The 22,060-nt window shown below is 40.6% G+C and overlaps 4 non-coding genes across 4 annotated transcripts; all 4 read right to left on the reverse strand.

Moving 5' to 3' along the window:
- Nucleotides 1–8,154: 8,154 nt before the first annotated feature.
- LOC135004790 (U1 spliceosomal RNA) lies at nt 8,155–8,318 on the reverse strand. The gene has a single exon (XR_010205514.1). It is a non-coding gene; the product is annotated as a U1 spliceosomal RNA (small nuclear RNA).
- A 150-nt stretch (nt 8,319–8,468) lies between these two features.
- On the reverse strand, nt 8,469–8,632 carry LOC135004689 (U1 spliceosomal RNA). The gene has a single exon (XR_010205418.1). It is a non-coding gene; the product is annotated as a U1 spliceosomal RNA (small nuclear RNA).
- Nucleotides 8,633–9,306: 674 nt separating this feature from the next.
- Nucleotides 9,307–9,469, reverse strand: LOC135004909 (U1 spliceosomal RNA). The gene has a single exon (XR_010205625.1). It is a non-coding gene; the product is annotated as a U1 spliceosomal RNA (small nuclear RNA).
- A 152-nt stretch (nt 9,470–9,621) lies between these two features.
- LOC135005058 (U1 spliceosomal RNA) lies at nt 9,622–9,785 on the reverse strand. Its single transcript, XR_010205750.1, has one exon. It is a non-coding gene; the product is annotated as a U1 spliceosomal RNA (small nuclear RNA).
- Between the last annotated feature and the right edge of the window lie 12,275 nt (nt 9,786–22,060).

The raw sequence follows: 22,060 nt of genomic DNA on the forward strand, positions 1-22,060 counted from the left end.
TACTTTATTAAATAACACCTCAAACTATCATACCCAGGATTCAAACCTAAAACCTGTTAAATTCTAATCAAACACCCTACCCATTGAGCTACTTGATCCTGCATCTATTCTAACCTCCAAAAACAGATTCAGTTGCATTTTCCAGCGTGTTTTGTTTGCGCCTTTGCAAATGTCTTACATCGACAAACTTATTTAGTACTATTTTGCAAATAGGGTTACATTGTCGCAACATTGTGTTCCCTAATTGCTTGATTTTTTAAATGCAAAAATTGATAAAGACACCTGATAATTGCTCTGTGGAGTCTTCTTTTGTGTCTACTTCTTATCTACATTTAATTCCCTACCTATAATCAAGGCATTTTTAAATGCTGGGTGCTGCCAGGACGTGAGGCCTACCTAGTCTTTAGATCTGAATTTGAATGTACTTGTGAACTAACTTAATTTCCTACTTCTAAATTCATTCCTAAATTCACTACTTACATTAATCCTGTAGTTGGGCATTTTGAGCCTTCAATTGTGGGCATTGTTTTGTGTCCAGACCAGCAGCTGGTGGTGTGCATTTGCTGGAAAGGCATCGAAGACCTCCGATATGCTGCATCTCCTGATGTGTGTCTGCCTCAAGTGGCTGTCAGCAAATGCATGCTAGACACCCCATTCCAAGCTGATTGTGACATCACGGAACATGCATCATAGAACAGGCATGCTAGAACATGGGTCTTCAACCTGCGACCCTCCAGCTGCTGTGGAACTACATATCCCAGCATGCCCTGCCTCAGTTTTAGCATACCTTAATAGCAAAACTGTGGCAGGGCATGCTGGGATGTGTAGTTTCACAGCAGCTGGAGGGCCACAGGATGAAGACCCATGTGCTAGAACCAAACCGCAGGTACATTGAATGCTAGCAAGCTGAATGTTTAAATCCTTTTTGTTCCGCAGCATTCCAATGCGGAAGATTCCATGGAACCAGAGATTATTCCATTGAGAAGGACATGCTGCCTGGATGACTGCACTGTGCAAATTAAATCACGGAGCCAGTTGGCTTGTGGGTGGCTCTGGTGACTGGGTGGTTGGGTGGGCGGTGTGTCGGAGGTGGAGCACATGCAAATGAATGTGTATCATCCAGCTAGTGAGAGAGAAAACTCATGCAGGAGTGTGCCTGCTTGTCAGTGAGTTATGCACCTTGCCAGACGTCAAATCTACATGGAGCAACTGGAGGGGACAAGAGCAGGTTTGGAAAATATACACAGAAGAGCATATATGCTGGCGCATTCTCCATGATTGTGTCAGCTTATGTTTTGGTGCACTGCACTTTCCTCCACTAAGTTTTAGCCATTTTGTTTAAACGCAAGTGTAGTTGCTTCTCGCTCTTTTGGCTGTGATATTGTATTGTGGTTGAAGAGTCTGCTGGAGGGATTGTTTTTCTTTATTGGCGAGAGACTGAAGATATTCCAGGATGGAAGGCTTGGGAACACTATCCGTTTTTCAGTTGTGGAAGAGTTGAAAGACCGGATTGGACTACATTCTATAGTAAAGGGTATCTTTGTATTTATTAATCCTCCCTTTATATGTGTCTGTCTTTCAATAAAGCTTTGGGCTTGTGATTCCGTCACCCTCTTACACTCCACACCCATAGCCTTATTAACTATTGTATTGTTTAAATGTATAGTGCAGTTCATGATTTATAGTGTAGGCTGACCTGTACTGTAGTTCTTGAACTGTACTATACCGACAGCATTTGTATTGTGTTTTGGCTGTGCTGCAACACAGTACTTATGTGTGTAATGTTTATGTATGTTTTTTTGCTTCTTTATGTCAATAAAGACTGCTTTTTCAATCCAATATCTGAAAACAATCAATGTTTATCTTTGATGGCAATAGAAGTGGTATGATATTTGCTGCTTTTGAAAGGCAATATCTGATATGTCCCCTATCTGGGAACCATATATTAAATGGCTTTTCAGATAAGGGAGATGGGAGAAGAGCTTTCAGTACTTGTAGGACCGATGCACATTTCCTATTCTAGCCTCCAAAAACAGATTCAGTTGCATTTTCCAGCGTGTTTTGGATGCGCCTTTGCAAATGTCTTACATCGACAAACTTATTTAGTACTATTTTGCAAATAGGGTTACATTGTTGCAACATTGTGTTCCCTAATTGCTTGATTTTTTAAATGCAACAATTGATAAAAACACCTGATAACTGCTCTGCGGAGTCTTATTTTGTGTCTACTTCTTATCTACATTTAATTCCGTACCTCTAATCAAGGCATTTTTAAATGCTGGCGGCTGCCAGGACGTGAGGCCTACCTAGACTTTAGATCTGAATTTGAATGTACTTGTGAACTAACTTAATTTCCTACTTCTAAATTCATTCCTAAATTCACTACTTACATGAATCCTGTAGTTGGGCATTTTGGGACTTCGATTGTGGGCATTGTTTTGTGTCCAGACCAGCAGCAGGTGGTGTGCATTTGCTGGAAAGGCATCAAAGACCTCCGATATGCTGCATCTCCTGATGTGTGTCTCCCTCAAGTGGCTGTCAGCAAATGCCTGCTAGACACCCCATTCCAAGCTGATTGTGACATCACGGAACATGCATCATAGAACAGGCATGCTAAAACATGGGTCTTCAACCTGCGACCCTCCAGCTGCTGTGGAACTACACATCCCAGCATGCCCTGCCTCAGTTTTAGCATACCTTATAGCAAAACTGTGGCAGGGCGTGCTGGGATGTGTAGTTTCACAGCAGCTGGAGGGCCACAGGATGAAGACCCATGTGCTAGAGCCAAGCCGCAGGTACATTGAATGCTAGCAAGCTGAATATTTAAATCCTTTTTGTTCCGCAGCATTCCAATGCGGAAGATTCCATGGAACCAGAGATCCTTCCATTGAGAAGGACATGCTGCCTGGATGACTACACTGTGCAAATTAAATCACGGAGCCAGTTGGTTTGTGGGTGGCTCTGGTGACTGGGTGGTTGGGTGGGTGGTGTGTCGGAGGTGGAGCACATGCAAATGATTGTGTATCATCCAGCTAGTGAGAGTGAAAACTCATGCAGGAGTGTGCCTGCTTGTCAGTGGGTTATGCACCTTGCCAGACGTTAAATCTACATAGAGCAGCTGGAGGGGACAAGAGCATGTTTGCAAAATATAGATAGAAGAGCATATATGCTGGCGCATTCTCCATGATTGTGTCAGCTTATGTTTTGGTGCACTGCACTTTCCTCCACTAAGTTTTAGCCATTTTTGTTAAGCTCAAGTGTAGTTGCTTCTCGGCCTTTTGGCTGTGATCTTGTATTGTGGTTGAAGGGTCTGCTGGAGGGAGGGATTGCTTTCTTCATTGGCGAAAGACCAAAGATATTCCAGGATGGAAGGCTTGGGAACACTATCTGTTTTTCAGTTGTGGAAGAGCACAGAGGTCGGATTGGACTACATTCTATAGTAAAGGATGTCTTTCTATTTATTAAACCTCCCCTTATATGTGTCAGTCTTTCAATAAAGCTTCGGGCTTGTGATTCCCTCACCCTCTTACACTCCACACCCATAGCCTTATTAACTGTTGTATTATTGTACAGTTTAAATGTATAGTGCAGTTCATGATTTATAGTGTAGGCTGGCCTGTGCTGTAGTTCTTGAACTGTACTATACCATCAGCATTTCTATTGTGTTTTGGCTGTGCCGCAACGCGGTACTTATGTGTGTAATGTTTATGTATGTTTTTTTGCTTCTTTATGTGCATCGGTCCTACAAGTAATGAAAGCTCTTCTCCCATCTCCCTTTTCTGAAAAGCCATTTAATATATGGTTCCCAGATAGGGGACATATCAGATATTGGATTTCAAAAGCATCAAATATCATACCACTTTTATTGCCATCAAAGATAAACATTGATTGTTTTCAGATATTGGCTTGAAAAAGCAGTCTTTATTGACATTAAAAAAAAACATACATAAACATTGCACACATAAATACAGTGTTGCAGCACAGCCAAAACACAATACAAATGCTGACGGTATAGTACAGTTCAAGAACTACAGCACAGGCCAGTGTACACTATAAATCATGAACTGCACTATACACTTAAAGTATACAATAATACAACAGTTAATAAGGCTATGGGTGTGGAGTGTAAGAGGGTGAGGGATTCACAAAACCGAAGCTTTATTGTAACACAGACACATATAAGGGGAGGGTCAATAAATAGAAAGATATCCTTTACTATAGAATGTAGTCCAATCCGACCTCTGTGCTCTTCCACAACTGAAAAACAGATAGTGTTCCCAAGCCTTCCATCCTGGAATATCTTTGGTCTTTCGCCAATGAAGAAAACAATCCCTCCCTCCAGCAGACCCTTCAACCACGATACAAGATCACAGCCAAAAGGCCGAGAAGCAACTACACTTGAGCTTAACAAAAATGGCTAAAACTTAGTGGAGGAAAGTGCAGTGCACCAAAACATAAGCTGACACAATCATGGAGAATGCGCCAGCATATATGCTCTTCTATCTATATTTTGCAAACCTGCTCTTGTCCCCTCCAGCTGCTCTATGTAGATTTAACGTCTGGCAAGGTGCATAACCCACTGACAAGCAGGAACACTCCTGCATGAGTTTTCTCTCTCACTAGCTGGATGATACACAATCATTTGCATGCGCTCCACTTCCGACACACCACCCACCCAACCACCCAGTCACCAGAGCCACCCACAAGCCAACTGGCTCCGTGATTTAATTTGCACAGTGTAGTCATCCAGGCAGCATGTCCTTCTCAATGGAAGGATCTCTGGTTCCATGGAATCTTCCGCATTGGAATGCTGCGGAACAAAAAGGATTTAAATATTCAGCTTGCTAGCATTCAATGTACCTGCGGCTTGGCTCTAGCACATGGGTCTTCATCCTGTGGCCCTCCAGCTGCTGTGAAACTACACATCCCAGCATGCCCTGCCACAGTTTTGCTATTAAGGTATGCTAAAACTGAGGCAGGGCATGCTGGGATGTGTAGTTCCACAGCAGCTGGAGGGTCGCAGGTTGAAGACCAATGTTTTAGCATGCCTGTTCTATGATGCATGTTCCATGATGTCACAATCAGCTTGGAATGGGGTGTCTAGCAGGCATTTGCTGACAGCCACTTGAGGGAGACACACATCAGGAGATGCAGCATATCGGAGGTCTTCGATGCCTTTCCAGCAAATGCACACCACCTGCTGCTGGTCTGGACACAAAACAATGCCCACAATCGAAGTCCCAAAATGCCCAACTACAGGATTCATGTAAGTAGTGAATTTAGGAATGAATTTAGAAGTAGGAAATTAAGTTAGTTCACAAGTACATTCAAATTCAGATCTAAAGACTAAACACAAAACACAAAATAAGACTCCACAGAGCAATTATCAGGTGTCTTTATCAATTGTTGCATTTACAAAATCAAGCAATTAGGGAACACAATGTTGTGACAATGTAACCCTATTTGCAAAATAGTACTAAATAAGTTTGTCGATGTAAGACATTTGCAAAGGCGCAAACAAAACACGCTGGAAAATGCAACTGAATCTGTTTTTGGAGGTTAGAAAAGATGCAGGATCAAGTAGCTCCATGGGTAGGGTGTTTGATTAGAATTCAACAGGTTATAGGTTTGAATCCTGGGTATGATAGTTTGAGGTGTTATTTAATAAAGCATGTTTATATATTAGTCACACATGGCTTACTTGTACAAATGGCATGTCACCAGTTAGTGCTGACTGCTGATATGCCATTTGCACTAAAACAAATTAAAATGGTAAAAGTTATTGTACTTTAATTAAAAATAAAAGCTAAAATATCAATCCCAGTTTTGGATTACTTTAATGAACAAAAAAAAAATGCATATAGCAAAGGATAGTTTCAATCTGCCTACCTCTGGGTTATGGACCCAGCATGCTTCCATTACAGTACTCTGCTGCACATGTAAGTGCAAGAGATCCTGAAGCACTCACTCATCATGGGAAAGTACCAATGTGTTTCTTCATTGGTTGATGGAAGAAACATCTTACAAAAACTCTCCACATTATTGACTTTTTAAAATGTTTCTAGGAATCGTTCTAGATGAATGCTTATTAGCCTTTGTCAGTATGGACTTTTGCAAAGTGTCTCTGTGGCGCAATCGGTTAGTGTGTTCAGCTATTAATCAAAAGGTTGGTGGTTCAATCCCACCCAGGGATGTAATTGACCTTGTGATCAGATTTTGGTGATATTTAAGTAGACAAGTCAAAATTTCGAAAACCCCTGTTATGGTGTAGGGTACCTGGCCTTCTCTGATGTAATCAGAGTTAGATTTGATTCAGTGATTTTATAAAAACAGCTAGGAAGCACAATTTAGCAGTGGGTTGCAGAGAAAAAGAAATATGCTGGCAAAAAAATCCAATTGAGTGATTAAACAGCTCTTCATTTTCTGGCTTTATTTTTATGCTAACAAATTTGTTCTCTGAAAAGTGTCCACAAAGCCAAGTTTCTGATTAACACATTTGTAGGGATGGTTTTTAACCTATTACTAAATTAAACTTGCTTCATTGGAAAGGCAGCAAGATGCATCCTCATTTCAATATCTACTGAAATAATACAGGTTGACACCAGGAAACATTAACGCCACTGCATCCTTTGTGCTTTCTCATGTGGAAGTCTGTTTAATGTGAAAACAAGGTGATATCTAATTAGCACACAGGTAAGGAATTAAGAAAATCTTTATTTAAGGGTGAAGATGTTTCTCACAAAATCGTTGCCCCAATGCATCATTGAAATTCAAGCTGGAAAGATGATTTTAATATATCACTTGTACATTTTGTATTGCTCTTCTGGTGACAATGTAGTTTGTTTTTGTCAATTACCATTTTAATAATCGGGTAAAGAAAATTAAGTGGATTTTTGAAAGAAAACAATACTGTCAATATACTATTAAAACAAATGAAAATGGTAAAAGTTATTGTACTTTAAGTAAAAATAAAAGAGCAAAAATATCAATCCCAGTTTTGGATTACTTTAATTAACAAAAAAAAAATGCATATAGCAGAGGATAGTTTCAATCTGCCTACCTCTGGGCTATGGACCCAGCATGCTTCCATTACAGTACTCTGCTGCACATGTAATTGCAAGAGATCCTGAAGCACTCACTCATCATGGGAAAGTACCAATGTGTTTCTTCATTGGTTGATGGAAGAAACATCTTACAAAAACTCTCCAGATTATTGACTATTTAAAGTTTTTCTAGGAAACATTCTAGATGAATGCTTATTAGCCTTTGTCAGTATGTACTTTTGCAAAGTGTCGCTGTGGCGCAATCAGTTAGTGTGTACAGCTATTAACCAAAAGGTTGGTGGTTCAATCCCACCCAGGGATGTTATTGACCTTGTCATCAGATTTTGGTGATCTTTAAGTAGACAAGTCAAAATTTCAAACCCCCTCTTATGGTGTAGGGTACCTGGCCTTCTCTGATGTAATCAGAGTTAGATTTGATTAAGTGATTTTATAAAAGAACAGCTAGGAAGCACAACTTAGCAGTGGGTTGCAGAGAAAAAGAAATACGCTTGCAGAAAAATCCAATTGAGTGATTAAACAGCTCTTCATTTTCTGGCTTTATTTTTATGCTAACTAATTTGTTCTCTGAAAAGTGTCCACAAAGCCAAGTATCTGATTAACACCTTTGTAGGGATGGTTTTTCACCTATTACTAAATTAAACTTGCTTCATTGGAAAGGCAGCAAGTGATGTCATCCAAGCAGTGGGTCAAAGTTGGCTTCAACCCTCGTCTGCTTATGAAAAGAGAAAAGGGATATGCAGGGCATGGCGGCCTTTTGCGACGCTTGGATGACCCCTAGTTCGCATTAAACACCCCCACCCTCCTTCGGTGTGGGGCTCATGTTGGCCATGCCCCAGCCCCTGAAGCATTCAAGCTGATTTCTTGCAGCAGCTGGGTACTGTAACAGCTCCAGAGCTGCTCTGTAAGGCAAGTAAAAGGGTGTGGGCCCTGCAGCACTACCTGTAGTTTGCATTGTGCATTGGAAGGCACAAAGTAAGCAGACGGGAGGAGAAGTCAGGATAGTGCACAAGGTTATAGAAGGGAGGGGCTCAAGAAAAGAGAAGTGGAAACAGACAGAATACTAGGCTGGAGAGAGACCTGAGACAAAGAGATCTGAATTATACGAGAGCCGTCCAGGGGAAACACAAATTATGCAGTCAAGTTTCCCACATTTGGGGAAATCGCAAGGGGCAGCACACCCAGAGTGCAATGGGTGAGCCTTGCCCTGGGAGAAGCACCTTCATGATCATAGTATCTCACCTGGCAGGTTAGTAGGAGTTGGGCTAGAGCTGGGGAGGGTCGCTGCTCGGGCACTACCTTTCAAGTGAAGGAGATCCAACTGAGGCAGCACAAGGGAACTCTCAAAAGAAGAACAAGGCTAGAGGAAAATCTGAGACAAAGAAATCTGACTTTACCAGAGCTGACCAGAGGAAAGCACAAACACAGTCCACCACTACCACAAATAATGCAGTCGAGTTTCCCACATTTGGGGAAATCACAGGGGTCAGCATACCCAGAATGCAATGAATGAACCTCACCCTGGGAAAACAATCTTCATGACAATAGTATCTCCTATGCAAAATAAGTATGATTTGGGATAGGGCTGGGGAGGGCCGCTGCTCAGGCACATCTCTGTCAAGTAAAGGAGATTCAACTGAGGCAGCACAAGGGAACTCTCATCTGGGGACAACAACTGCAGGGAGAACACATATTTTCAGATGAACATGGGGTGGCAGAAGGCTGCCTAATACTGAAGCACCCCCAAACAACAAACCAAATGCAACAACTAGTGCAAGCATTCCTGGGGGATGGCCTGCAGCAGATGGATTTGAATATGGTGATGTCATCCAAGCAGTGGGTCAAAGTTGGCTTCAACCCTTGTCTGCATATGAAAAGAGAAAAGGAGCGTGCAGGGCATGGAGGCCTTTTGTGGTGCTTGGATGACCCCTAGTTCGCATTAAGCACCCCCACCCTCCTTCGGTGTGGGGCTCATGTTGGCCATTCCCCAGCCCCTGAAGCATTCAAGCTGATTTCTTGCAGCAGCTGGGCACTGTAACAGCTCCAGAGCTGCTCTGTAAAGCAAGTAAAAGGGTGTGGGCCCTGCAGCACTACCCGTAGTTTGCATTGTGCATTGGGAGGCACAAAGTAAGCAGAGGGGAGGAGAAGTCAGGATAGTGCACAAGGGTATAGAAGGGAGGGGCTCAAGAAAAAAGAAGTGGAACCAGACAGCAAACTAGGCTGGAGAGAGACCTGAGACAAAGAGATCTGAATTACATGAGAGCCGACCAGGGAAAACTCAAATTATGCAGTCAAGTTTCCCACATTTGGGGAAATCGCAGGGGCAGCACACCCAGAGTGCAATGGGTGAGCCTTGCCCTGGGAGAAGCAACTTCATGATCATAGTATCTCACCTGGCAGGTAAGTAGGAGTTGGGCTAGAGCTGGGGAGGGTCGCTGCTCGGGCACCCCCCTGTCAAGTGAAGGAGATCCAACTGAGGCAGCACAAGGGAACTCTCGAAAGAAGAACAAGGCTAGAGGAAGATCTGAGACAAAGAAATCTGAATTTTACCAGAGCTGACCAGAGGAAAGCACAAATACAGTCCCCCACTACCACAAATAATGCAGTCGAGTTTCCCACATTTGGGGAAATCACAGGGGTCAGCATACCCAGAATGCAATGAATGAACCTAACCCTGGGAGAACAATCTTCATGACCATGGTATCTCCTATGCAAAATAAGTATGATTTGGGATAGGGCTGGGGAGGGCCGTTGCTCAGGCACATCTCTGTCAAGTAAGTTGCATTTGATTTGTTGTTTGGGGGTGCTTCAGTATTAGGCAGCCTTCTGCCCTACCATGTTCATCTGAAAATATGTGTTCTCCCTGCAGTTGTTGTCCCCAGATGAGAGTTCCCTTGTGCTGCCTCAGTTGAATCTCCTTTTGGAGAAGACCTCAATAAGATTGTAGCTGATCTGGCTACTGCTAAAACAGCTTGCCTACCTAGTATGACTCCTACCACGCAGAAGGCTAAAAGTACTTTTCTTGGCCCTTTCATCCTCCAGGTAAAGCGTACCCAAGGTCAGGCATACCCAAAGCAAGCTCATGTTTCCAGACCTGCCAAGCCCAGACTGAAGCAATCCTGGGCTGCCCATCAGCCTGCTTCCAAAACGGACAAGCCTGCCGCATGACGGTGCAGGCCTCCCTCTGGGGGATCCCAGGGTGGGGGGCCCGACTTCTAGGTTTGGCAAAGAAAGGTATAATTCTAAGCTAGAGAATTCTGTTTGGAGCTCACCTTGTACTTTGTGAAGAAATAATCAGCATTGTGGCTGAGCAGATACATGTAGTGTGTGGCTGCAAACTGCATGGATCTGCAGCGTTGTAATGCTGATTCTTTTTTTTTGCAAAGTACCAATAGCTTCATATAATGTTCACAATTTTTATGCAGGATCAAACAGCTCAATAGGTAGGGTGTTTGATTAGAATTCAACAGGTTATAGGTTTGAATCCTGGGTATGGTAGTTTGAGATGTGTTATTTAATAAAGTATGTTGTTCTGACTGCCGGCATCCTATCACCTGGGATATCATACTAAATAAATGGAGTTGATAAAATTTTTTTTTTTTTTTTAACTAGGGACAATTTCCAGATACTTCCCTTTATAACTGAGATTGCCCCCTGGAACTTCACATCAGTTGACAACTATGCATGAGTGGGCAGTGCTTGCCCTGGATCTGTCCACCCATTTATGTGCCGCCATAAAATAAAGCATGACTAACAGTTATCCTGGGCGTACACTACACAATTATCTGTCAGGCTATCTATCCAGTCTGGATGGTTGGAATGAAAATCTGGTAATGTATAGGAGCAAATGTCAATTAACCATTTGCTCCCAAACACTAGAAAAGTGGTCAAAAATGGTCATTACACAAATTGGTTAAACCCAAAATTTAACCAATTTGTTTAGGGGACCATTTTTGTCCATTTTTTAGTGTTTGAGAGTAAATCGTTGATGGTCATTTGCTCACATAGATAACCGGATTTCTATTCCAACCAGCCAGTGTTGGAGAGATGGTCTGCCAGATTACATAATGCATACCAGAGCCATAACTAGACTTTTTGGTGCCCTGTGACAGAGAATTATATGCCCTCCCCCCCATTTTTGCAATATGGACAAAAGGCGCATGCCTTGTGGGGAAGGGGCATAACAAGATTGGTCTCAGAGAAAGCACATGAGATATGAAGATATATCTAGTATACTTGACACTCAATGGTTTGTGGTATTGCAGGGGTGCCCTCCTTAAATGCATATACAGTCACACATGGCATGTTTGTGTAAATGGCATATCAGCAGTCAGCACTAACTGGTGACATGCCATTTGTACAAGTAAGCCATGTGTGACTAATATATAAACATACTTTATTAAATAACACCTCAAACTATCATACCCAGGATTCAAACCTAAAACCTGTTAAATTCTAATCAAACACCCTACCCATTGAGCTACTTGATCCTGCATCTATTCTAACCTCCAAAAACAGATTCAGTTGCATTTTCCAGCGTGTTTTGTTTGCGCCTTTGCAAATGTCTTACATCGACAAACTTATTTAGTACTATTTTGCAAATAGGGTTACATTGTCGCAACATTGTGTTCCCTAATTGCTTGATTTTTTAAATGCAAAAATTGATAAAGACACCTGATAATTGCTCTGTGGAGTCTTCTTTTGTGTCTACTTCTTATCTACATTTAATTCCCTACCTATAATCAAGGCATTTTTAAATGCTGGGTGCTGCCAGGACGTGAGGCCTACCTAGTCTTTAGATCTGAATTTGAATGTACTTGTGAACTAACTTAATTTCCTACTTCTAAATTCATTCCTAAATTCACTACTTACATTAATCCTGTAGTTGGGCATTTTGAGCCTTCAATTGTGGGCATTGTTTTGTGTCCAGACCAGCAGCTGGTGGTGTGCATTTGCTGGAAAGGCATCGAAGACCTCCGATATGCTGCATCTCCTGATGTGTGTCTGCCTCAAGTGGCTGTCAGCAAATGCATGCTAGACACCCCATTCCAAGCTGATTGTGACATCACGGAACATGCATCATAGAACAGGCATGCTAGAACATGGGTCTTCAACCTGCGACCCTCCAGCTGCTGTGGAACTACATATCCCAGCATGCCCTGCCTCAGTTTTAGCATACCTTAAAAGCAAAACTGTGGCAGGGCATGCTGGGATGTGTAGTTTCACAGCAGCTGGAGGGCCACAGGATGAAGACCCATGTGCTAGAACCAAACCGCAGGTACATTGAATGCTAGCAAGCTGAATGTTTAAATCCTTTTTGTTCCGCAGCATTCCAATGCGGAAGATTCCATGGAACCAGAGATTATTCCATTGAGAAGGACATGCTGCCTGGATGACTGCACTGTGCAAATTAAATCACGGAGCCAGTTGGCTTGTGGGTGGCTCTGGTGACTGGGTGGTTGGGTGGGCGGTGTGTCGGAGGTGGAGCACATGCAAATGAATGTGTATCATCCAGCTAGTGAGAGAGAAAACTCATGTAGGAGTGTGCCTGCTTGTCAGTGAGTTATGCACCTTGCCAGACGTCAAATCTACATGGAGCAACTGGAGGGGACAAGAGCAGGTTTGGAAAATATAGACAGAAGAGCATATATGCTGGCGCATTCTCCATGATTGTGTCAGCTTATGTTTTGGTGCACTGCACTTTCCTCCACTAAGTTTTAGCCATTTTGTTTAAACGCAAGTGTAGTTGCTTCTCGCTCTTTTGGCTGTGATATTGTATTGTGGTTGAAGAGTCTGCTGGAGGGATTGTTTTCTTCATTGGCGAGAGACTGAAGATATTCCAGGATGGAAGGCTTGGGAACACTATCCGTTTTTCAGTTGTGGAAGAGTTGAAAGACCGGATTGGACTACATTCTATAGTAAAGGGTATCTTTGTATTTATTAATCCTCCCTTTATATGTGTCTGTCTTTCAATAAAGCTTTGGGCTTGTGATTCCGTCACCCTCTTACACTCCACACCCATAGCCTTATTAACTATTGTATTGTTTAAATGTATAGTGCAGTTCATGATTTATAGTGTAGGCTGACCTGTGCTGTAGTTCTTGAACTGTACTATACCGACAGCATTTGTATTGTGTTTTGGCTGTGCTGCAACACAGTACTTATGTGTGTAATGTTTATGTATGTTTTTTTGCTTCTTTATGTCAATAAAGACTGCTTTTTCAATCCAATATCTGAAAACAATCAATGTTTATCTTTGATGGCAATAGAAGTGGTATGATATTTGCTGCTTTTGAAAGGCAATATCTGATATGTCCCCTATCTGGGAACCATATATTAAATGGCTTTTCAGAAAAGGGAGATGGGAGAAGAGCTTTCAGTACTTGTAGGACCGATGCACATTTCCTATTCTAGCCTCCAAAAACAGATTCAGTTGCATTTTCCAGCGTGTTTTGGATGCGCCTTTGCAAATGTCTTACATCGACAAACTTATTTAGTACTATTTTGCAAATAGGGTTACATTGTTGCAACATTGTGTTCCCTAATTGCTTGATTTTTTAAATGCAACAATTGATAAAAACACCTGATAACTGCTCTGCGGAGTCTTATTTTGTGTCTACTTCTTATCTACATTTAATTCCGTACCTCTAATCAAGGCATTTTTAAATGCTGGCGGCTGCCAGGACGTGAGGCCTACCTAGACTTTAGATCTGAATTTGAATGTACTTGTGAACTAACTTAATTTCCTACTTCTAAATTCATTCCTAAATTCACTACTTACATGAATCCTGTAGTTGGGCATTTTGGGACTTCGATTGTGGGCATTGTTTTGTGTCCAGACCAGCAGCAGGTGGTGTGCATTTGCTGGAAAGGCATCGAAGACCTCCGATATGCTGCATCTCCTGATGTGTGTCTCCCTCAAGTGGCTGTCAGCAAATGCCTGCTAGACACCCCATTCCAAGCTGATTGTGACATCACGGAACATGCATCATAGAACAGGCATGCTAAAACATGGGTCTTCAACCTGCGACCCTCCAGCTGCTGTGGAACTACACATCGCAGCATGCCCTGCCTCAGTTTTAGCATACCTTATAGCAAAACTGTGGCAGGGCATGCTGGGATGTGTAGTTTCACAGCAGCTGGAGGGCCACAGGATGAAGACCCATGTGCTAGAGCCAAGCCGCAGGTACATTGAATGCTAGCAAGCTGAATATTTAAATCCTTTTTGTTCCGCAGCATTCCAATGCGGAAGATTCCATGGAACCAGAGATCCTTCCATTGAGAAGGACATGCTGCCTGGATGACTACACTGTGCAAATTAAATCACGGAGCCAGTTGGTTTGTGGGTGGCTCTGGTGACTGGGTGGTTGGGTGGGTGGTGTGTCGGAGGTGGAGCACATGCAAATGATTGTGTATCATCCAGCTAGTGAGAGTGAAAACTCATGCAGGGGTGTGCCTGCTTGTCAGTGGGTTATGCACCTTGCCAGACGTTAAATCTACATAGAGCAGCTGGAGGGGACAAGAGCAGGTTTGCAAAATATAGATAGAAGAGCATATATGCTGGCGCATTCTCCATGATTGTGTCAGCTTATGTTTTGGTGCACTGCACTTTCCTCCACTAAGTTTTAGCCATTTTTGTTAAGCTCAAGTGTAGTTGCTTCTCTGCCTTTTGGCTGTGATCTTGTATTGTGGTTGAAGGGTCTGCTGGAGGGAGGGATTGCTTTCTTCATTGGCGAAAGACCAAAGATATTCCAGGATGGAAGGCTTGGGAACACTATCCGTTTTTCAATTGTGGAAGAGTTGAAAGACCGGATTGGACTACATTCTATAGTAAAGGATGTCTTTCTATTTATTAATCCTCCCCTTATATGTGTCAGTCTTTCAATAAAGCTTCGGGCTTGTGATTCCCTCACCCTCTTACACTCCACACCCATAGCCTTATTAACTGTTGTATTATTGTACAGTTTAAATGTATAGTGCAGTTCATGATTTATAGTGTAGGCTGGCCTGTGCTGTAGTTCTTGAACTGTACTATACCGTCAGCATTTCTATTGTGTTTTGGCATTGCCGCAACGCGGTACTTATGTGTGTAATGTTTATGTATGTTTTTTTGCTTCTTTATGTGCATCGGTCCTACAAGTACTGAAAGCTCTTCTCCCATCTCCCTTTTCTGAAAAGCCATTTAATATATGGTTCCCAGATAGGGGACATATCAGATATTGCCTTTCAAAAGCATCAAATATCATACCACTTTTATTGCCATCAAAGATAAACATTGATTGTTTTCAGATATTGGCTTGAAAAAGCAGTTTTTATTGACATTAAAAAAACATACATAAACATTACACACATAAGTACAGTGTTGCAGCACAGCCAAAACACAATACAAATGCTGACGGTATAGTACAGTTCCAGAACTACAGCACAGGCCAGCCTACACTATAAATCATGAACTGCACTATACATTTAAACTATACAATAATACAACAGTTAATAAGGCTATGGGTGTGGAGTGTAAGAGGGTGAGGGATTCACAAAACCGAAGCTTTATTGTAACACAGACACATATAAGGGGAGGGTCAATAAATAGAAAGATATCCTTTACTATAGAATGTAGTCCAATCCGACCTCTGTGCTCTTCCACAACTGAAAAACAGATAGTGTTCCCAAGCCTTCCATCCTGGAATATCTTTGGTCTTTCGCCAATGAAGAAAACAATCCCTCCCTCCAGCAGACCCTTCAACCACGATACAAGATCACAGCCAAAAGGGCGAGAAGCAACTACACTTGAGCTTAACAAAAATGGCTAAAACTTAGTGGAGGAAAGTGCAGTGCACCAAAACATAAGCTGACACAATCATGGAGAATGCGCCAGCATATATGCTCTTCTATCTATATTTTGCAAACCTGCTCTTGTCCCCTCCAGCTGCTCTATGTAGATTTAACGTCTGGCAAGGTGCATAACCCACTGACAAGCAGGCACACTCCTGCATGAGTTTTCTCTCTCACTAGCTGGATGATACACAATCATTTGCATGCGCTCCACTTCCGACACACCACCCACCCAACCACCCAGTCACCAGAGCCACCCACAAGCCAACTGGCTCCGTGATTTAATTTGCACAGTGTAGTCATCCAGGCAGCATGTCCTTCTCAATGGAAGGATCTCTGGTTCCATGGAATCTTCCGCATTGGAATGCTGCGGAACAAAAAGGATTTAAATATTCAGCTTGCTAGCATTCAATGTACCTGCGGCTTGGCTCTAGCACATGGGTCTTCATCCTGTGGCCCTCCAGCTGCTGTGAAACTACACATCCCAGCATGCCCTGCCACAGTTTTGCTATTAAGGTATGCTAAAACTGAGGCAGGGCATGCTGGGATGTGTAGTTCCACAGCAGCTGGAGGGTCGCAGGTTGAAGACCCATGTTTTAGCATGCCTGTTCTATGATGCATGTTCCATGATGTCACAATCAGCTTGGAATGGGGTGTCTAGCAGGCATTTGCTGACAGCCACTTGAGGGAGACACACATCAGGAGATGCAGCATATCGGAGGTCTTCGATGCCTTTCCAGCAAATGCACACCACCTGCTGCTGGTCTGGACACAAAACAATGCCCACAATCGAAGTCCCAAAATGCCCAACTACAGGATTCATGTAAGTAGTGAATTTAGGAATGAATTTAGAAGTAGGAAATTAAGTTAGTTCACAAGTACATTCAAATTCAGATCTAAAGACTAAACACAAAACACAAAATAAGACTCCACAGAGCAATTATCAGGTGTCTTTATCAATTGTTGCATTTAAAAAATCAAGCAATTAGGGAACACAATGTTGCGACAATGTAACCCTATTTGCAAAATAGTACTAAATAAGTTTGTCGATGTAAGACATTTGCAAAGGCGCAAACAAAACACGCTGGAAAATGCAACTGAATCTGTTTTTGGAGGTTAGAAAAGATGCAGGATCAAGTAGCTCCATGGGTAGGGTGTTTGATTAGAATTCAACAGGTTATAGGTTTGAATCCAGGGTATGATAGTTTGAGGTGTTATTTAATAAAGTATGTTTATATATTAGTCACACATGGCTTACTTGTACAAATGGCATGTCACCAGTTAGTGCTGACTGCTGATATGCCTTTTGCACTAAAACAAATTAAAATGGTAAAAGTTATTGTACTTTAAGTAAAAATAAAAGCTAAAATATCAATCCCAGTTTTGGATTACTTTAATGAACAAAAAAAAAATGCATATAGCAAAGGATAGTTTCAATCTGCCTACCTCTGGGTTATGGGCCCAGCATGCTTCCATTGCAGTACTCTGCTGCACATGTAAGTGCAAGAGATCCTGAAGCACTCACTCATCATGCGAAAGTACCAATGTGTTTCTTCATTGGTTGCTGGAAGAAACATCTTACAAAAACTCTCCAGATTATTGACTTTTTAAAGTTTTTCTAGGAAACGTTCTAGATGAATGCTTATTAATCTTTGTCAGTATGTACTTTTTGCAAAGTGTCTCTGTGGCGCAATCGGTTAGTGTGTTCAGCTATTAATCAAAAGGTTGGTGGTTCAATCCCACCCAGGGACGTAATTGACCTTGTAATCAGATTTTGGTGATATTTAAGTAGACAAGTCAAAATTGCAAACCCCCTCTTATGGTGTAGGGTACCTGGCCTTCTCTGATGTAATCAGAGTTAGATTTGATTAAGTGATTTTATAAAAAAAACAGCTAGGAAGCACAATTTAGCAGTGGGTTGCAGAGAAAAAGAAAAATGCTGGCAGAAAAATCCAATTGAGTGATTAAACAGCTCTTAATTTTCTGGGTTTATTTTTATGATAACAAATTTGTTCTCTGAAAAGTGTCCACAAAGCCAAGTATCTGATTAACATCTTTGTAGGGATGTTTTTTCACCTATTACTAAATTAAACTTGCTTCATTGGAAAGGCAGCAAGATGCATCCTCATTTCAATATCTACGGAAATAATACAGGTTGACACCAGGAAACATTAACGCCACTGCATCTTTGCTGTTTTCTCATGTGGAAGTCTGTTTAATGTGAAAACAAGGTGATATCTAATTAGCACACAGGTAAGGAATTAAGAAAATCTTTATTTAAGGGTGAAGATGTTTCTCACAAAATCGTTGCCCCAATGCATCATTGAAATTCAAGCTGGAAAGATGATTTTAATATATCACTTGTACATTTTGTATTGCTCTTCTGGTGACAATGTAGTTTGTTTTTGTCAATTACCATTTTAATAATCGGTTAAAGAAAATTAATTGGATTTTTGAAAGAAAACAATACTGTCAATATACTATTAAAACAAATTAAAATGGTAAAAGTTATTGTACTTTAAGTAAAAATAAAAGAGCAAAAATATCAATCCCAGTTTTGGATTAATTTAATTAACAAAAAAAAATGCATATAGCAGAGGATAGTTTCAATCTGCCTACCTCTGGGTTATGGACCCAGCATGCTTCCATTACAGTACTCTGCTGCACATGTAAGTGCAAGAGATCCTGAAGCACTCACTCGTCATGGGAAAGTACCAATGTGTTTCTTCATTGGTTGATGGAAGAAACATCTTACAAAAACTCTCCACATTATTGACTTTTTAAAATGTTTCTAGGAATCGTTCTAGATGAATGCTTATTAGCCTTTGTCAGTATGTACTTTTGCAAAGTGTCGCTGTGGCGCAATCAGTTAGTGTGTAAGGCTATTAACCAAAAGGTTGGTGGTTCAATCCCACCCAGGGACTTAATTGACCTTGTTATCAGATTTTGGTGATCTTTAAGTAGACAAGTCAAAATTTCAAACCCCCTGTTATGGTGTAGGGTACCTGGCCTTCTCTGATGTAATCAGAGTTAGATTTGATTCAGTGATTTTATAAAAACAGCTAGGAAGCACAATTTAGCAGTGGGTTGCAGAGAAAAAGAAATATGCTGGCAGAAAAATCCAATTGAGTGATTAAACAGCTCTTCATTTTCTGGCTTTATTTTTATGCTAACAAATTTGTTCTCTGAAAAGTGTCCACAAAGCCAAGTATCTGATTAACATATTTGTAGGGATGGTTTTTCACCTATTACTAAATTAAACTTGCTTCATTGGAAAGGCAGCAAGATGCATCCTCATTTCAATATCTACTGAAATAATACAGGTTGACACCAGGAAACATTAACGCCACTGCATCCTTGCTGCTTTCTCATGTGGAAGTCTGTTTAATGTGAAAACAAGGTGATATCTAATTAGCACACAGGTAAGGAATTAAGAAAATCTTTATTTAAGGGTGAAGATGTTTCTCACAAAATCGTTGCCCCAATGCATCATTGAAATTCAAGCTGGAAAGATGATTTTAATATATCACTTGTACATTTTGTATTGCTCTTCTGGTGACAATGTAGTTTGTTTTTGTCAATTACCATTTTAATAATAGGGTAAAGAAAATTAAGTGGATTTTTGAAAGAAAACAATACTGTCAATATACTATTAAAACAAATTAAAATGGTAAAAGTTATTGTACTTTAAGTAAAAATAAAAGCTAAAATATCAATCCCAGTTTTGGATTACTTTAATGAACAAAAAAAAAATGCATATAGCAAAGGATAGTTTCAATCTGCCTACCTCTGGGTTATGGGCCCAGCATGCTTCCATTGCAGTACTCTGCTGCACATGTAAGTGCAAGAGATCCTGAAGCACTCACTCATCATGCGAAAGTACCAATGTGTTTCTTCATTGGTTGCTGGAAGAAACATCTTACAAAAACTCTCCAGATTATTGACTTTTTAAAGTTTTTCTAGGAAACGTTCTAGATGAATGCTTATTAGTCTTTGTCAGTATGGACTTTTTGCAAAGTGTCTCTGTGGCGCAATCGGTTAGTGTGTTCAGCTATTAGTCAAAAAGTTGGTGGTTCAATCCCACCCAGGGACGTAATTGACCTTGTGATTAGATTTTGGTGATATTTAAGTAGACAAGTCAAAATTGCAAACCCCCTCTTATGGTGTAGGGTACCTGGCCTTCTCTGATGTAATCAGAGTTAGATTTGATTAAGTGATTTTATAAAAAATCAGCTAGGAAGCACAATTTAGCAGTGGGTTGCAGAGAAAAAGAAAAATGCTGGCAGAAAAATCCAATTGAGTGATTAAACAGCTCTTCATTTTCTGGCTTTATTTTTATGATAACAAATTTGTTCTCTGAAAAGTGTCCACAAAGCCAAGTATCTGATTAACATCTTTGTAGGGATGGTTTTTCACCTATTACTAAATTAAACTTGCTTCATTGGAAAGGCAGCAAGATGCATCCTCATTTCAATATCTACGGAAATAATACAGGTTGACACCAGGAAACATTAACGCCACTGCATCTTTGCTGTTTTCTCATGTGGAAGTCTGTTTAATGTGAAAACAAGGTGATATCTAATTAGCACACAGGTAAGGAATTAAGAAAATCTTTATTTAAGGGTGAAGATGTTTCTCACAAAATCGTTGCCCCAATGCATCATTGAAATTCAAGCTGGAAAGATGATTTTAATATATCACTTGTACATTTTGTATTGCTCTTCTGGTGACAATGTAGTTTGTTTTTGTCAATTACCATTTTAATAATCGGGTAAAGAAAATTAATTGGATTTTTGAAAGAAAACAATACTGTCAATATACTATTAAAACAAATTAAAATGGTAAAAGTTATTGTACTTTAAGTAAAAATAAAAGAGCAAAAATATCAATCCCAGTTTTGGATTACTTTAATTAACAAAAAAAATGCATATAGCAGAGGATAGTTTCAATCTGCCTACCTCTGGGTTATGGACCCAGCATGCTTCCATTACAGTACTCTGCTGCACATGTAAGTGCAAGAGATCCTGAAGCACTCACTCATCATGGGAAAGTACCAATGTGTTTCTTCATTGGTTGATGGAAGAAACATCTTACAAAAACTCTCCACATTATTGACTTTTTAAAATGTTTCTAGGAATCGTTCTAGATGAATGCTTATTAGCCTTTGTCAGTATATAGTTTTGCAAAGTGTCGCTGTGGCGCAATCAGTTAGTGTGTAAGGCTATTAACCAAAAGGTTGGTGGTTCAATCCCACCCAGGGACTTAATTGACCTTGTGATCAGATTTTGGTGATCTTTAAGTAGACAAGTCAAAATTTCAAACCCCCTGTTATGGTGTAGGGTACCTGGCCTTCTCTGATGTAATCAGAGTTAGATTTGATTCAGTGATTTTATAAAAACAGCTAGGAAGCACAATTTAGCAGTGGGTTGCAGAGAAAAAGAAATATGCTGGCAGAAAAATCCAATTGAGTGATTAAACAGCTCTTCATTTTCTGGCTTTATTTTTATGCTAACTAATTTGTTCTCTGAAAAGTGTCCACAAAGCCAAGTATCTGATTAACATATTTGTAGTGATGGTTTTTCACCTATTACTAAATTAAACTTGCTTCATTGGAAAGGCAGCAAGATGCATCCTCATTTCAATATCTACTGAAATAATACAGGTTGACACCAGGAAACATTAACGCCACTGCATCCTTGCTGCTTTCTCATGTGGAAGTCTGTTTAATGTGAAAACAAGGTGATATCTAATTAGCACACAGGTAAGGAATTAAGAAAATCTTTATTTAAGGGTGAAGATGTTTCTCACAAAATCGTTGCCCCAATGCATCATTGAAATTCAAGCTGGAAAGATGATTTTAATATATCACTTGTACATTTTGTATTGCTCTTCTGGTGACAATGTAGTTTGTTTTTGTCAATTACCATTTTAATAATCGGGTAAAGAAAATTAATTGGATTTTTGAAAGAAAACAATACTGTCAATATACTATTAAAACAAATTAAAATGGTAAAAGTTATTGTACTTTAAGTAAAAATAAAAGCTAAAATATCAATCCCAGTTTTGGATTACTTTAATGAACAAAAAAAAATGCATATAGCAAAGGATAGTTTCAATCTGCCTACCTCTGGGTTATGGGCCCAGCATGCTTCCAGTGCAGTACTCTG

Source organism: Pseudophryne corroboree, unplaced genomic scaffold (assembly GCF_028390025.1).
Source record: "Pseudophryne corroboree isolate aPseCor3 unplaced genomic scaffold, aPseCor3.hap2 scaffold_195, whole genome shotgun sequence".
Lineage (NCBI taxonomy): Eukaryota > Metazoa > Chordata > Amphibia > Anura > Myobatrachidae > Pseudophryne > Pseudophryne corroboree.